The sequence below is a fragment of the Rana temporaria genome, chromosome 5 (assembly GCF_905171775.1).
Source record: "Rana temporaria chromosome 5, aRanTem1.1, whole genome shotgun sequence".
Classification (NCBI taxonomy): domain Eukaryota; kingdom Metazoa; phylum Chordata; class Amphibia; order Anura; family Ranidae; genus Rana; species Rana temporaria.
This window is the reverse complement of record NC_053493.1, coordinates 117,027,680-117,043,462: the sequence shown is the minus strand read 5'-3', so window position 1 is coordinate 117,043,462 and position 15,783 is coordinate 117,027,680. Positions and strand designations below refer to the sequence as shown.

General features: G+C 45.5%; 1 protein-coding gene across 1 annotated transcript in view; it reads left to right on the top strand.

Annotated features, from left to right (window-relative positions):
- The first annotated feature begins 429 nt into the window (after positions 1 to 429).
- The window catches only part of ENTPD3 (ectonucleoside triphosphate diphosphohydrolase 3), a 92,798-nt gene continuing 77,444 nt past the window's right edge, over positions 430 to 15,783 (top strand). The window contains exon 1 of the mRNA XM_040353051.1: positions 430 to 722. The gene's annotated coding sequence lies outside the window, so the exon portion shown is untranslated. The remainder of the gene's footprint in view (positions 723 to 15,783) is intronic.

Genomic DNA, 15,783 nt, shown 5'->3' with positions numbered 1-15,783 from the left:
TTCCTCCATCCACACAAATGAGGTGGATAGTTGAATCCCCAGTGCCGGCACATTGTTAATCTGAAAACTGCTGTCAGACAACATTGATCAGCTTCTGCAGCCACTGATCAAGAAAAGTTTTTCAGTTTGTCTGTATGACAGAAGTCAATCTATGAATCTATACCTAACATGGAGGGCCAAACGCTGTTTAAAATTCAGCTGGTACCTGCTTTATCCATCTATAGCCAGTTTTAGGCTTTTTTCAAAAATGCATTAATTTTTTTTTTTCTTAATGATTGCAGACCAAGACTTATTAGTGTGTTTTATCTCCGCCTGGATTGGAGCTTTAAATCCTATTTTTAGTGATTGGGTTTACGTATACGTTAGGATAAAAGTGCTGGAGACAATGCACAGTGGGACTCCAATTTTTCTTAGGTGACAAAGCAGTGTGTATTGTTACAGACAGTGGTTATTTGACTACCTGCTGTGGAATGAATCTCCTTCTTTTCTTGTCTTTGTATGTCTTGGATACTCCCCAGCTAGAGGAGTGGTTATCAGCTCTGTATAACACAATGCTTCCTCCTGCACCCATTCGTTTACATGGTGCTTGGTGCATCCTTGTTTCATCACTTCTGTGCTCGCTGAAATGGGATTTTGTATTTACCGAATTTAATTGAGCTGCAGCGTACTGTGATTTGAAACTGCCAGGTCCAGGCTGATTGTTCACTGGGCTGGAGGAATTGGTAAGAGCATGATACACTGGTTTCTATGTGTGTATATTATGAACCTGTTTGGGGGTTACTCAATGTATAGTCGAATGCTTTCCACTGATATTTCACATGTATAGTGCTGTTAAGTTGAATATACAAGCCTCTGTGGGTACTTTTCAAATATTCTTTTTATCTATCTAGTGATTTTTGTTACTGCTAGAAAATCACATCCCTTTAAATCACTGGAATGAATAGTTTCTGCCATTGCAAAGGCTGGCTGGTAAAGTGTTTTCATTATGTTAAATGTATAGGAGTTTAAATGAGATGTATATTTCCTAGTGTTTGCTTGAAATGTACAGTCAACCATCCTTTCTCATGCACTTCATAGTGACAGCTGCAGTACAGAGGGTTGGTTAGCAGCACGCTTAGTTAAAACCTGTATTTTTCCAGTGTCAAATTGTATGTATAAATAGATCGATAAACTGTAGATAACAAAATACACTTTTGCTGCTAAATGTAACAATATTTCGTGTTTTTCTGATGCACAACGCCTTGCAAAGATTTTGGGCCAGATCCACGTAGCTCGGCGTAATTTTAGGCAGGCGTAGCCTATCGTAGTTATGCTACGCCGCCGCTACTTTGAGAGGCAAGTGCTGTATTCACAAAGCACTTGCGTCTAAAGTTACGGCGGCGTAGCGTAAATGTGTCGACCTAAGGGCGCGGAATTCAAATGACAAAGATGTGGGCGTGTTTTATGTATATTAACTGTGACCCCAGTTCGTGAATAGGCGTATCTAGCTGATTTACATATTCTAGGCGTAAATCAGCGTACACGCCCCTAGCGGCCAGCGTAAATATGCAGTTAAGATACGACGGCCTAGGAGACTTACGCCGGCCAAGTTGCGATGGCGCGGATTCGGACTTACGACGGCGTATCTACTGATACGCCCGTCGTAAGTCTTTGTGGATCTGGCCCTTTAAGTGCAACCTCTGAATGGGTAGCCGCCATAAGATCTCACAATTCAATTTTTGGATCATCTAAATTGTTAAATAGGAACTTATCTACCATACGTTGTTAATGTAAACCTTGGATTCAGGTGTAATTACATTGGATTGTTTACTAACTTTACAAACCTGCATGAATCAATGCCTGACAATAGTACATTACAAAAAAGCTATACACTTAAAAAGCTTTCCTTGAGCTCCAGTCAAGTGACTTTGCTGAGGCTGAGAACATGTCATCAGATTGCTTGTGGCAAAAGAAAGCACTTCCTCCCTCTTCTTTCCCCCACTAATTAGACTTTGCAACATTGTCATTTTGGAGCAGGGGATGAACTGTGTTAAACATTTGTGAACACGACCAGAAACAGCACAGGTTATATATTATGTGCATGTACTCTACGGTAACATTAGTTTTATTGAATTTTTCTACGTTTTTCTACGTTTTCTAAATGGCGCCCGCACCCTGGTGATCGTTGATCTCCTCCATGTTGTCCAGGTAGCTCTCCACCTCTCAAAGCTTGCCTACCCCTACTTTAAAGTGTATCTCTAACGTTTAATTGTAGTTTTGGCTAAAGATGAGAACAATTGTAACCTCTGTGCGATTTTTTTGATGTCCATGTTTTTTTTTAAGCCTTGTACAGATGGGCGGAAATAATGTCTAAAATTGGCTTTCGACTTTTGGCCAGTGTTGCCAGCCTACCAGATTGAAATTTACTGACACAACACCCAAAATTTACTGGCACAGCCAAGTTTTTACTGGCAGTTTCAAAAGTTACAAAATTTTAATTTTAAGTGCAAATTCCAGTATTTAGGCTACAAATAAGTACACTATGCAATTAGCAATGTGATTTAAGGTAGATATTAAGTCAAAAAGCATATTTCTTATTTTATTTTCAATATAGTAAGTAAGTAGCTCTGGGACAGGACTGGAGGGCAATACATTAGAATGGGTGATGCACACATAACAATTGTCTCTCACATTGATACTGACAGAAGTGTGCAGCAGCACAGATCACCGACACGAAACGTCCCCTCCTGAGTAACATGGATAAATCTCTCTCCATGCTAGGTGGTCCCTTCAGAACCCTCCAGTCCAGACAGCGCTGTCAGTCCCGCTCCCGGCTTGCCTTAATCCCATTGTGCAGACCTGCACTGCACATGAGGCATCCGGCCACTCCCTTGTACCATGACATCACACGACATGCTCAGACACCACCTCCACCAGACCCGCCCCCTGCCGCCACCATCCAATCACACTGTAGCAGGTACTTGGATGGTCTCGGCTGGCTCCAGGCCGGAGCTGCGCATGCGCAGGTCCGAGCTGAGCGCCACAGCCATATTTTTCACTGGCAACCTTTTCCTCTTATGCCTCATACATACATGCCTTTTTACCGCCTGGAAACCCGAGGGGAAAGCCAAGAACCTGCTCGGCAGCTTTTTTCCCCCTACACACGGTCAGTTTTCCTGGCCAAAAGCTGTCATGGCAGTTTTCCAGACGGGAAAATTGGTCGCGTGTACGAGGTATTACTGGCATTTACTGGCAGGAGAAAAGTGCCAATTTTTTACTGGCTGCCAGTAAAAATACTGACGGTTGGCAACACTGCTTTTGGCCTGTGTGTACAGCTGTCTGTCCTACAGAAGCCAGTCTCACAACATGCTGGAAAAGCAAGCCTTGAACCGGCATCTGATCCAGCACTGCCAGCCAATGGCTGCCAATGCCGATCAGTGTGTTCTGGTGTGGATGGGGGGGGGGGGGGGGTAGTGCCTCCTGGGATCACAAAAGCACAGTAAGGGAGATCGCACTAACATTGTTTGTGTTGTATGGAAATCTCTCCTTTTTTTTCAGCTCGCTAGGTTGAACCAAAAAACCTTGCTTTACTGTCTGTGTAACAGTGCTGCCACCTTGGCAGGAAATCAAGGTACAGTTGTATTCAAAATTATTCAACCCCCACTGAACTTGATTGTTTTGGCCAGTTTGACATTGATTTTGATCATTCAGTCATCCTGCTTACAATTAAATCAAAGGAGCACGTGTAGGTCAGACAAATATAACATAACATTTATAATGAAATAACCACAAATGTCTTTTCTGTGCTCACATCATTATCAGTTTTATTCAACCCCCAAGTGACATTCAATCTTAGTACTTAGTACAACATCCTTTTACAGTTATAACAGCTTTTAAACGTGAAGCATAGCTTGACACAAGTGTCTTGCAGCGATTTACGGGTATCTTCGCCCATTCGTCATGGGCAAAAGCCTCCAGTTCAGTCACATTCTTAGGCTTGCGCACTGCAACTGCTTTCTTTAAGTCCCACCAGTGGTTCTCAATCGGATTTAAGTCTGGTGACTGCGATGGCCACTCCAAAATGTTCCAGCCTTTAATCTGCAACCATGCTCTAGTGGACTTGGAGGTATGCTTGGGATCATTGTCCTGTTGAAAGGTCCAACGTCTCCCAAGCCTCAGGTTTGTGACGGACTGCATCACATTGTCATCCAATATCTCCTGGTACTGAAGAGAATTCATGGTACCTTGCACACGCTGAAGCTTCCCTGTACCTGCAGAAGCAAAACAGCCCCAAAGCATGATTGACCCCCCGCCATGCTTCACAGTAGGCAAGGTGTTCTTTTCATCATAGGCCTTGTTCTTCCTCCTCCAAACATAGCGTTGATCAATGGGCCCAAACAGTTCTAATTTTGTTTCATCAGTCCACAGAACACAATCCCAAAACTTCTGTGGTTTGTCCACATGACTTTTGGCATACTGCAGCCGACTGTTCTTATTCTTTGGAGACAGCAAGGGGGTGCGCCTGGGAGTTCTGGCATGGAGGCCTTCATTACGCAGTGTGCGCCGTATTGTCTGAGCAGAAACTTCAGTACCCACATCTGACAAATCTTTTCTCAGTTCCTCAGCAGTCACACGGGGAGTTTTCTCCACTCTACAATTCAGGTAGCGCAAAGCAGTCGAAGTCAGCATCTTCTTTCTGCCATGACCAGGTAGCGCTTCAACAGTGCCCTTTTCCTTGAATTTGCGAATGATGCTTCCTATGGTGTCTCTTGGTATGTTTAACATCTTTGCAATCTTCTTATAGCCATTGCCCTTCCTGTGAAGAGTAATCACCTCTTCTCTTGTCTTCCCGGACCATTCTCTTGACTTCACCATGTTTGTAACCACACCAGTAAATGTCTAGAAGGAGCTGAGTATCACAGTCATTTTAAAGCTGCCTAATTGGTGCTTATTAGGCTTTATTGCTGCTCCCTGACATCCACAGGTGTTTTCAATACCTGATTGAAAACACTTCAGTGAACCTCTGTTCTTCAGAGTGGTAGTCTTTAAGGGGTTGAATAATTGTGTAAATGAAGAATTCACAAAATAAACATTTACGACTGTATTACAAAACCAATTGATGTCATTTTAGTTGCATATGGATCTTTAAGAAGTCCTTGTAGGATTTCATTCTGAATACAATTACAAATGTACACTAAATTCCCTAAAACCCTTTACAGCATTGGGGGGTTGAATAATTTTGAACAAAACTGTAAATCTCCAATTGGGAAACGATAAAAAAAAATCTTGACGGGGTTCTAACTGTTCTCTACTCAAACATTGAAATAAAAATGTTGATACATATTACACGTTGTTCGAGAATTGCAATAAAATTGGGCGCAGTGCTACAGCCCTTGAGCAGATCTCCACAGCTACAAAACATAATGCAGTCACATTTCACTGTAGGCCTGTCTTCTTCTAGATCAGTTAAAAAAATCATGCTAAACGGTATGCAAAATGCTCAAGCTGTGGCTTTAGTGTCACTGGGTCTGGAACCGCATTACAAAATACAAAGGTATGAATAGTAATAATAACTATACTTGGACAGATCTGATCATGCATTTAACTACACCAAAACTACACATGTAGCCAGGCAGTTTAGAAAAATGCTTTAAGATACCCAATACAGTATACTGAGTCAAATTGTGGCACACTCAAGATGGCATTTACCTGTCACTGCTGATTAAGAAAAACTCATTTGGATTCATTGGAATAAGATACCTCTTATTTCTGCTTATCAAGTAGCAATAAGCACGTGACATAAATCAAATTCTTTAGAAAGCTCGTCCAACATATGCTATCCAGAGCATGTGAATGTCAAGTGAAAATGTACTAGTTGCCAGTCAAGAGAGCCTTAAAGCGGATGTAAACCCCCACATTTATTTTTTAATTAAGAGTCATATCTGTTACAGCAGAGGATGTCATTTCATTTTTGCCCAGTCTTGCCACGAAGAGTTAATCCAGCTCTGAGCAATCCTCTTATCTTTCTTCAGTAAGATAAACACACACAGAGAAATAGGTGTCTGTTTCCCCCCCCCCACTTGCTGTGAGTGATAGGTGATTTTCTTATCTCATAGTGTGAGAGAGGTATTCTGTGTACTTCACACCCCCTCTCTTTTCTTCTCCAGCTCTCCTAGGATTGGCTGCTTCACACCTCAGCATGAGTGGACATGCTGAAGTCATGTGGTCACTTTCCTGGGTTTTGACTGGATGTTAGTGATCATGGGGCATAATCCACAAGACCAGCAGAAGTTCAGAGTAAGAAATATTGATGCCTGGCCGAGGGGATTGTTGAGGTGGGCGGGGAGTTTACTGAGATCATGACTCCACCCACCGAGCCCTGGACAACAGGCCCACCCACAGAATCTGGAGTATTGCGGGGCTCCAAGCAGCTAAAGAGGAGACATTTGACAGGTAAGGATACATGCAGGAGGCATGTATATCCTTATAGATCAGCACTATGGAAGTAATTTAGAAATTATGAGAGTGGGTTTACATGCACTTTAAAGGGGTTGTAAAGGTTTGTTTTTTATTTTCTAAACAGGTTCCTTTAAGCTAGTGCATTGTTGGTTCACTTACCTTTTCCTTTGATTTCCCTTCAAAATGTTTTTTTTCTTTGTCTGAATTTCCCACTTCCTGTTTCTCCTCAGTAAGCTTGCCTCCATCATCTGAGCCGTTCTGGCTGGGGGTTAGTCAGCCAGACCAGCTTACTGAGGAGGAACAGGAAGTAAGAAATTCAGACAAAGAAAACAAAGAAAAAACATTTAGAAGGGAAATCAAAGGAAAAGGTAAGTGAACCAACAATGTAACCCCCAGTAGTACAGGCAGACAGTAACCCCCAGTTGTACAGGCAGACAGTAACCCTCAGTAGTACAGGCAGAGAGCAACCCCTCAGTGCAGACCCCTCATTAGTATGACTGCCAGTCCCCCTTACAGACCTCAGACAGCGGCGTGTGTGCCCCTCGAGCGCGGGCTCCTCCTCCTATGTGAGTGTAAACAGAGAGGAGGGCCGCCCAGGGTGTACCAAGAATTGCGTGGCTCCGGAGCTAGGCCGAATCCGCAGCCTTTCCTAATGCTTTGGCCACGGCGGCAATCGCATAGCGTGCAGATCCGAAGGGGGTGACCCGTTCGAATCACGGATCAACGGTGATCCGTTGCACCACTAGTTAATGGGGGAATTGTTCACATTTTTTTCATTTAGCCGCCTGGAAAAAACTGAAAAAACTGAACCATGTATGGCCAGCCTTAGTGCCCTTTTAAGGCTTGTACACACTGGCTAAGAATTGGCCAAAACCAGCCGGTTCGGCAGGAACCAGAAGACTTTCGGCATGTGTCTATAGCTGTCCGTTCTATAGAAGCCTGTTTCACGGTTTCATGGAAAACCAGCATGAGACTAGCATCCGTTCAGAGTCAATGGCTGAACACAAACTCTTTGATAATATCTTCTCTTGTTTTTCTGTCCTTGGTTGTCAGAGGTAGTCCGAGACTTCTTGTAGGTGGTCTTTAGGTTCCTTCAAAGTCAGATGATATAACTATTTTGATATGCAGCTGAGGTCCATTGCTGCATATGCCAAAGGCTAAAGACACTTGTAACTATGCTTCTTTTTGAAACATAATCATGTAGAGCAGGGGTGGCCAACCAGTGGCCCGGGGGCCACATGTGGCCCGCGGAGCCCTCTGATGTGGCCCGTGAACTCCTGCTCTAAAACGGTGGGTTGACAAGCCCAGATCGCAGGTTGCCAACCCGCCATACTGCAGCATCAGTGTTGTGAATGGTGGTGGTAGAGGAAGATAGCGGCTGCGGAGCAGAGCCCCATAGGCCGATGCTTTCTCTACAGCTAGTCTATGGCAAAGTTAAGCTAACCCGCAGGATAGACACAGGTGCACGTTGTGGGTAAACCGCAGCACATCAGGGTGAAAGCAGTCTTAGGCCCTTTTCACACGATCAGCCCAACCAAATAGGACCCTCAATTAACCTCTACATAGCGACAGATTGCCGTTTACGCCTGCCTACCTCCAATCCAAAAAACAAAAGGGAATTTGTCCCATTCCATCTGGGCGGATCGGAGGACCTATAGCGTAGCCGTGACCTGTCATCCGTCCGCTCTGCTCAATGTGGCCCGCGACTGGTTACCAAGTTGCTTAAGTGGCCCTCGCTCTTCAAAAGGTTGGGCACCCCTGATGTAGAGCATACACCCTGACAAGCTCTGCCATATGCAGTAATCTAGCACTTGGAGGGAATTATTTAAATTTTGATGTTCATGGGCGGGTTGGTGTTTGTGTACTGCTAGGATAAGGTTGTCAGTCAAATGGGATGGCTGTTGCTAGAATTTAGAAAAGCCTGAACTGGCTCTGAGAACTGTTACTATATCCTAGTTTTATCTGAGAATCTCTATGTACTAAGCAGACATCCCTGGTACTGCCCTTTTCTCAGGAGAACAATAGCCTTCAACCAAGAAAATCCAATCCATTGTTTGACCTTTCCTTGTAGAGCTACAGAAGTTACAGAATGCTCATTGAAACACAATTGTATCCTAAACCTATTGTAATTAACTAATGAATGAGAACACCACAGTTAACTTTTCTTTTTTGCTCACTTTGAGCGGACATGTCTCCGCTGATATCCGACGCTCCATAGGACTGCATGGAGTGGCCGTTCAGGTCCGCCGTCCAAACTGACAGGCGGACCTGAACGGTCCGATCGTGTGAAAGGGGGCCTTAAACTTTCCTCTTTTTGACTATTCAAGTGATAGGATGACGTGTGGTAATACTGCTTAGTCTGACACTTTTACCATGCAATGTATAACATATTGCAGTAGATTCCATCTAAATATTTTTTCCAGTCTCTGAATCCATAATACAGGTGGTTCTCAAAAAATTAGCATATTGTGATAAAGTTCACTATTTTCTGTAATGTACTGATAAACATTAGACTTTCATATATTTTAGATTCATTACACACAACTGAAGTAGTTCAAGCCTTTTTATTGTTTTAATATTGATGATTTTGGCATACAGCTCATGAAAACCCAAAATTCCTATCTCAAAAAATTAGCATATTTCATCCGACCAATAAAAGAAAAGTGGGCCAGATCCACAAAAACCTGGCGTAACTTAAAAAATCCCATTTAAGTTACACTGCCTTAAAGTTTCTACCTAAGTGCCTGATCCACAAAGCACTTATCTAGAAATTTCAGGCTGTGTAACTAAAATTCCGCCGGCGCAAGGCGTTCCTATTCAAATGGGGCGAGTCCCATTTAAATGAGGCGCGCTCCCGCGCCGGCCGTACTGCGCATGCGCGAAGTTACGTTACGCCGAGTTTTGAGGATCGCGACGGCTTAAAAAAGTTCAGTCGGGGAAAAAAAAATAAAAAATTACAGCGTCGCTCGGCATGCATTCCTGAGAGGGAGAACTCCATGCCAATTTTCAAAGAAAAAACCGGCATGGGTTCACCCCCCAGGAGCATACCAGGCCCTTAGGTCTGGTATGGGTTGTAAGGAGACCCCCCTACGCCGAAAAATCGACGTAGGGGGTCCCCCTACAATCCATACCAGACCCGTATCCAAAGCACGCTACCCGGCCGGTCAGGAATGGGAGTGGGGACGAGCGAGCGCCCCCCCCCTCCTGAGCCGTGCCAGGCCGCATGCCCTCAACATGGGGGGGTTGGGTGCTCTGGGGCAGGGGGGCGCACTACGGGCCCCCCCACCCCAGAGCACCCTGTCCCCATGTTGATGAGAACAGGACCTCTTCCCGACAACCCTTGCCATTGGTTGTCGGGGTCTGCGGGCGGAGGCTTATCGGAATCTGGGAGTCCCCTTTAATAAGGGGGCCCCCAGATACCGGCCCCCCACCCTAAGTGAATGGATATGGGGTACATCGTACCCCTATCCATTCACCTGTAGGCAAAAAGTAAAAGTTAATAAACACACAACACAAGGCTTTTTAAAATATTTTATTATTCTGCTCCGGATGCCCCCCCTGTCTTCGTTATTAGCTCAATTACCAGGGGGGGCTTCTTCTTCCGCTCTCCGGGGGTCTTCTCCCCTCTCCGGGGGGGGCTTCTCCGGACTCCGGGGGGGGCTTCTCCGGACTCCGGGGGGCTTCTTCCATCTTCTCCCCTCTTCCGCTGTTGACTCGGCGAACCCCGGTTCTTCTGCAGATGTCCGGTGCCTTCTTCTTCAGCGCTGGCTGCCTGCTATGTTTGTGTGTTAGCTCAATTTCTAACAGGCAGCCAGCGCGGTCTTCTGTGGCGTCAGGGTCTTCTCTTCCTTTCTTCCGATGTTGCCTCGTCGCCTGTTGTCGCTGTAATGATGGAAGCGCGCCTTGCATCCCATTTATATAGGCATCACCGTCCCATCATGCTCCGGCAGGTACCCACGTGGTGGGTGCCTACCCACGTGCACCCACCACGTGGGTACCTGCCGGAGCATGATGGGACGGTGATGCCTATATAAATGGGATGCAAGGCGCGCTTCCATCATTACAGCGACAACAGGCGACGAGGCAACATCGGAAGAAAGGAAGAGAAGACCCTGACGCCACAGAAGACCGCGCTGGCTGCCTGTTAGAAATTGAGCTAACACACAAACATAGCAGGCAGCCAGCGCTGAAGAAGAAGGCACCGGACATCTGCAGAAGAACCGGGGTTCGCCGAGTCAACAGCGGAAGAGGGGAGAAGATGGAAGAAGCCCCCCGGAGTCCGGAGAAGCCCCCCCCGGAGTCCGGAGAAGCCCCCCCCCCCGGAGAGCGGAGAAGACCCCCGGAGAGCGGAAGAAGAAGCCCCCCCTGGTAATTGAGCTAATAACGAAGACAGGGGGGGCATCCGGAGCAGAATAATAAAATATTTTAAAAAGCCTTGTGTTGTGTGTTTATTAACTTTTACTTTTTGCCTACAGGTGAATGGATAGGGGTACGATGTACCCCATATCCATTCACTTAGGGTGGGGGGCCGGTATCTGGGGGCCCCCTTATTAAAGGGGACTCCCAGATTCCGATAAGCCTCCGCCCGCAGACCCCGACAACCAATGGCAAGGGTTGTCGGGAAGAGGTCCTGTCCTCATCAACATGGGGACAGGGTGCTCTGGGGTGGGGGGGCCCGTAGTGCGCCCCCCTGCCCCAGAGCACCCAACCCCCCCATGTTGAGGGCATGCGGCCTGGCACGGCTCAGGAGGGGGGGGGGCGCTCGCTCGTCCCCACTCCCATTCCTGACCGGCCGGGTAGCGTGCTTTGGATACGGGTCTGGTATGGATTGTAGGGGGACCCCCTACGTCGATTTTTCGGCGTAGGGGGGTCCCCTTACAACCCATACCAGACCCAAGGGCCTGGTATGCTCCTGGGGGGGAACCCATGCCGGTTTTGTTTTTACAAATTGCCGTGGAGTTCTCCCTTGGGAAAGCATACCAAATGCCGTCGCTGGAATGGGCTTTTGCAAGGTGTGACTAGTTTACACTTTGTAGAACCAGCCCTAATTTTACACTTGCAAAATAACACTTACGGCGCAAAAAGGAAGCTGGAAAGCTTTGTGGATCGCCTTAAGTGCTAATTTGCATACTAGAAACGGCATTTCGACTCGAAATGCCCCCAGCGGCGGATGCGGTACTGCATCCTAAGATTCGGCAGTGTAATTCAATTACACATGCCGGATCTTCTGCCTAACTTTGGAAAAAGCCTTTTGAGGATCGTTTCCAAAGTTACACACATTGGGCCAGATCCTCAAAAGAGATACGGCGGCGTAACTGCTGTTACGCCGTCGTATCCCTGGTCCTAACTATGGAACTGATCCACAGACTCAGTTTCCCATAGTTAGGACGAAGATCCGACATGTGTAATTGAATTACACTGTCGGATCTTAAGGATGCAATTCTAGGCCGGCCGCTAGGTGGCGAGGCCATTGAGGCCGGCGTAGAATATGCAAATGACCAGTTACGGCGATCCACGAACGCTCCGACGGGCCCGACGCTCTAAATCTACGTCGTTTACGTCGAGTTCCGCCGCGTAAAACTAGGGCTAAGCCCTAGTTGTCCTAAGCCATGTTAAGTATGGCCGTCGTTCCCGCGTCGAATTTTAAATTCTACGTCGTTTGCGTAAGACGTCCGTGAATGGCGCTGGACGCCATTTACGGTAACGTCTAAGCAAATGACGTCGGAGCGACGTCAGTTAGCGCAATGCACGTCGGGTAATTTACCCGACGGAGCATGCGCAGTACGTCCGGCGCGGGAGCGCGCCTAATTTAAATGGGACTCGCCCATTTGAATAGGAACGCCTTGCGCCGGACGGATTTAAGTTACAGCGCCGCAAAATTCCAGGTAAGTGCTTTGTGGATCGGCACCTAACTTTGGAATTTTGCGGCGGAGTAACTTAAATCAGAAAAGTTACGTTGCGCCAAGGCTTTGTGGATAACCCCCAGACTGAACAGCAGTTAAGTCGGAGTATCTCTTTTGTGGATCTGGCCCAGTGTTTTTAATAAAAAAAAAGTCAACCTTCAAATAATTATGTTCAGTTATGCACTCAATACTTGGTCGGGAATCCTTTTGCAGAAATTACTGCTTCAATGCGGCGTGGCATGGAGGCAATCAGCCTGTGGCACTGCTGAGGTGTTATGGAGGCCCAGGATGCTTCGGTAGTGGCCTTAAGCTCATCCAGAGTGTTGGGTCTTGCGTCTCTCAACTTTCTCTTCCCAATATCCCACAGATTCTCTATGGGGTTCAGGTCAGGAGAGTTGGCAGGCCAATTGAGCACAGTAATACCATGGTCAGTAAACCATTTACCAGTGGTTTTGGCACTGTGAGCAGGTGCCAGGTCGTGCTGAAAAATGAAATCTTCATCTCCATAAAGCTTTTCAGCAGATGGAAGCATGAAGTGCTCCAAAATCTCCTGATAGCTAGCTGCATTCACCCTGCCCTTGATAAAACACAGTGGACCAACACCAGCAGCTGACATGGCACCCCAGACCATCACTGACTGTGGGTACTTGACACTGGACTTCAGGCATTTTGACATTTCCCTCTCCTCAGTCTTCCTCCAGACTCTGGCACCTTGATTACCGAATGACATGCAAAATTTGCTTTCATCCGAAAAAAGTACTTTGGACCACTGAGCAACAGTCCAGTGTTGCTTCTCTGTAGCCCAGGTCAGACGCTTCTGCCGCTGTTTCTGGTTCAAAAGTGGCTTGACCTGGGGAATGCGGCACCTGTAGCCCATTTCCTGCACACGCCTGTACACGGTGGCTCTGGATGTTTCTACTCCAGACTCAGTCTACTGCTTCCGCAGGTCGCCCAAGGTCTGGAATCGGTCCTTCTCCACAATCTTCCTCAGGGTCCGGTCACCTCTTCTCGTTGTGCAGCGTTTTCTGCCACACTTTTTCCTTCTCACAGACTTCCCACTGAGGTGCCTTGATACAGCACTCTGGGAACAGCCTATTCGTTCAGAAATTTCTTTCTGTGTCTTACCCTCTTGCTTGAGGGTGTCAATGATGGCCTTCTGGACAGCAGTCAGGTCGGCAGTCTTACCCATGATTTCGGTTTGGAGTAATGAACCAGGCTGGGAGTTTTTAAAAGCCTCAGGAATCTTTTGCAGGTGTTTAGAGTTAATTAGTTGATTCAGATGATTAGGTTAAGAGCTCGTTTAGAGAACCTTTTCATGATATGCTAATTTTTTGAGATAGGAATTTTGGGTTTTCATGAGCTGTATGCCAAAATCATCAATATTAAAACAATAAAAATGCTTGAACTACTTCAGTTGTGTGTAATGAATCTAAAATATATGAAAGTCTAATGTTTATCAGTAAATTACAGAAAATAATGAACTTTATCACAATATTCTAATTTTTTGAGAACCACCTGTAAATGGTTCAGTGTAAACAGTGATTCTGTTGTGATAAGGATTATATTGCTTAGTGAATGTTGAACCATGTTTAAAATTGTAAGTGCACTGATTTGTATTGATCATTATTCTGCTGGTTTACTCTTCTATAGAATGGACAAGTGTAAATGTAATATCAAAGTAATGTAAATTAAAGGGTCACTAAAGGAATTTTGTTTTTTGTTTTTTAGCTGAAATGACTGTTTACAGGGTATAGAGACATAGGGCCAGATTCACGAATAATTGCGGCCGTGTAACATAACCCGTTTACGTTACACCGCCGCAAGTTTTCAGTGTAAGTGCCTGATCCTCAAAGCACTTACCTGGAAACTTGCGGCGGTGTAATGTAAAGTCGTCCGGCGTAAGCCCGCCCAATTGAAATGGGGCGGGCACCATTTAAATTAGGCGTGCTTCCGCGCCGGACGTTCTGCGCATGCTCCGTTCTCAATTTTCCCGATGTGCTTTGCGCGAACTTACGGCGGCCCGACGTGTTTGTGAATCGCGACGTGCGTAACGTACTTACGCCGGGGAAAAAAAAAATTCAAAAGCGACGTGGGAACGACGGCCATACTTTAACATGGTGGAGTAATTTTACACCATGTTAATAGCACACCTAACTTTGCGACGGGGGAAAAAAAGACTTGCGCCGACGTAACGACGGGAAAAACCTTTGTGGATCGCCGTAAATCCTCATTTGCATACCCGACGCTGGAATACGACGCAAACTCCCCCCAGCAGCGGCCGAAGTATTGCATCCTAAGATCCGATGGTGTAAGTCAATTACACCTGTCGGATCTTAGGGCTATCTATGCGGAACTGATTCTATGAATCAGCCGCATAGATACAACAAGAGATACGACGGTGTATCAGGAGATACGCCGTTGTATCTGTTCTGTGAATCTGGCCCATAATAGTTAACTGATTCCTTTTAAAAATGATTAAAAATAGATAAAAACCAATCATATAATGTGCCTGCAGTTTAGTTTTGTTTTTGCTGTTGTTTCCTGGTTCTCTGATGTACAGAGAGCCAATAGAGGGCAGTGAGCCAATAGAGAGCAGCGATACTTTGTCTAAAACTCCTCAGCACCAATCCAGTTTCATTTTACACACAGTAATCACACCTCCTTGATTAGTGACCACAGAAAGAAATCTCCCAGTACTGTGGTGATCAGGAAACAGACAACCAGGAAGTGTCCAGAACAGAGAAGAATTACAGCAACATCAGAGCAAAAACGAACAATGAGGACATGAAACCAGGACTGCAGTAAGGTAAAGGAAGCTATTTAGCTAAAAAAAAAAATCCTTTAGTGACCCTTTAAAGATTTTAATGACTTAAAACAACCTTACATTTTGGAGTACATTTTTCAGTGATGATCATTACTGAATAACAAATTCTTGGCTGTACACGCCTACAATAGCAAGCATTTCTACAAGCATGTGAGATATGCAATGTTTAAATTTACATGAAAACATACTTCTTTAAATACTTGAAAAAGATGTCTTAGTGATGCAAAGATTTTTTTCGGATATGAAAAGCTATTTGCACAGTGAAGCCAAATGTATACAACCACTTGTTTAACAGCTAAAAGATGACAACAAAAGATTATATCCATATATATATAATAATAATAGTAATATAACTGTAGCGCCCTGTAGTTTAGGCAGGGAGCTCCTCACAACTTTACTTGAGAGGAGTATTTATCCTGGTTAATTGATGGAAATTCATTGATTTCTCCCTAAGATCTTGTTGTACCTTTCTCTTCTACCACTAGGTGGCCAGGCACTTGGTGGTATTATACAGTAGATGAGAAAGGCAACCCAAGGTCAGGTTATGGGTATATTTGGTATTTCAGCCAGAGGACAGGGGTTTTCTTGAATCCCTTGGCCTGCTGGGAGAACCTAATT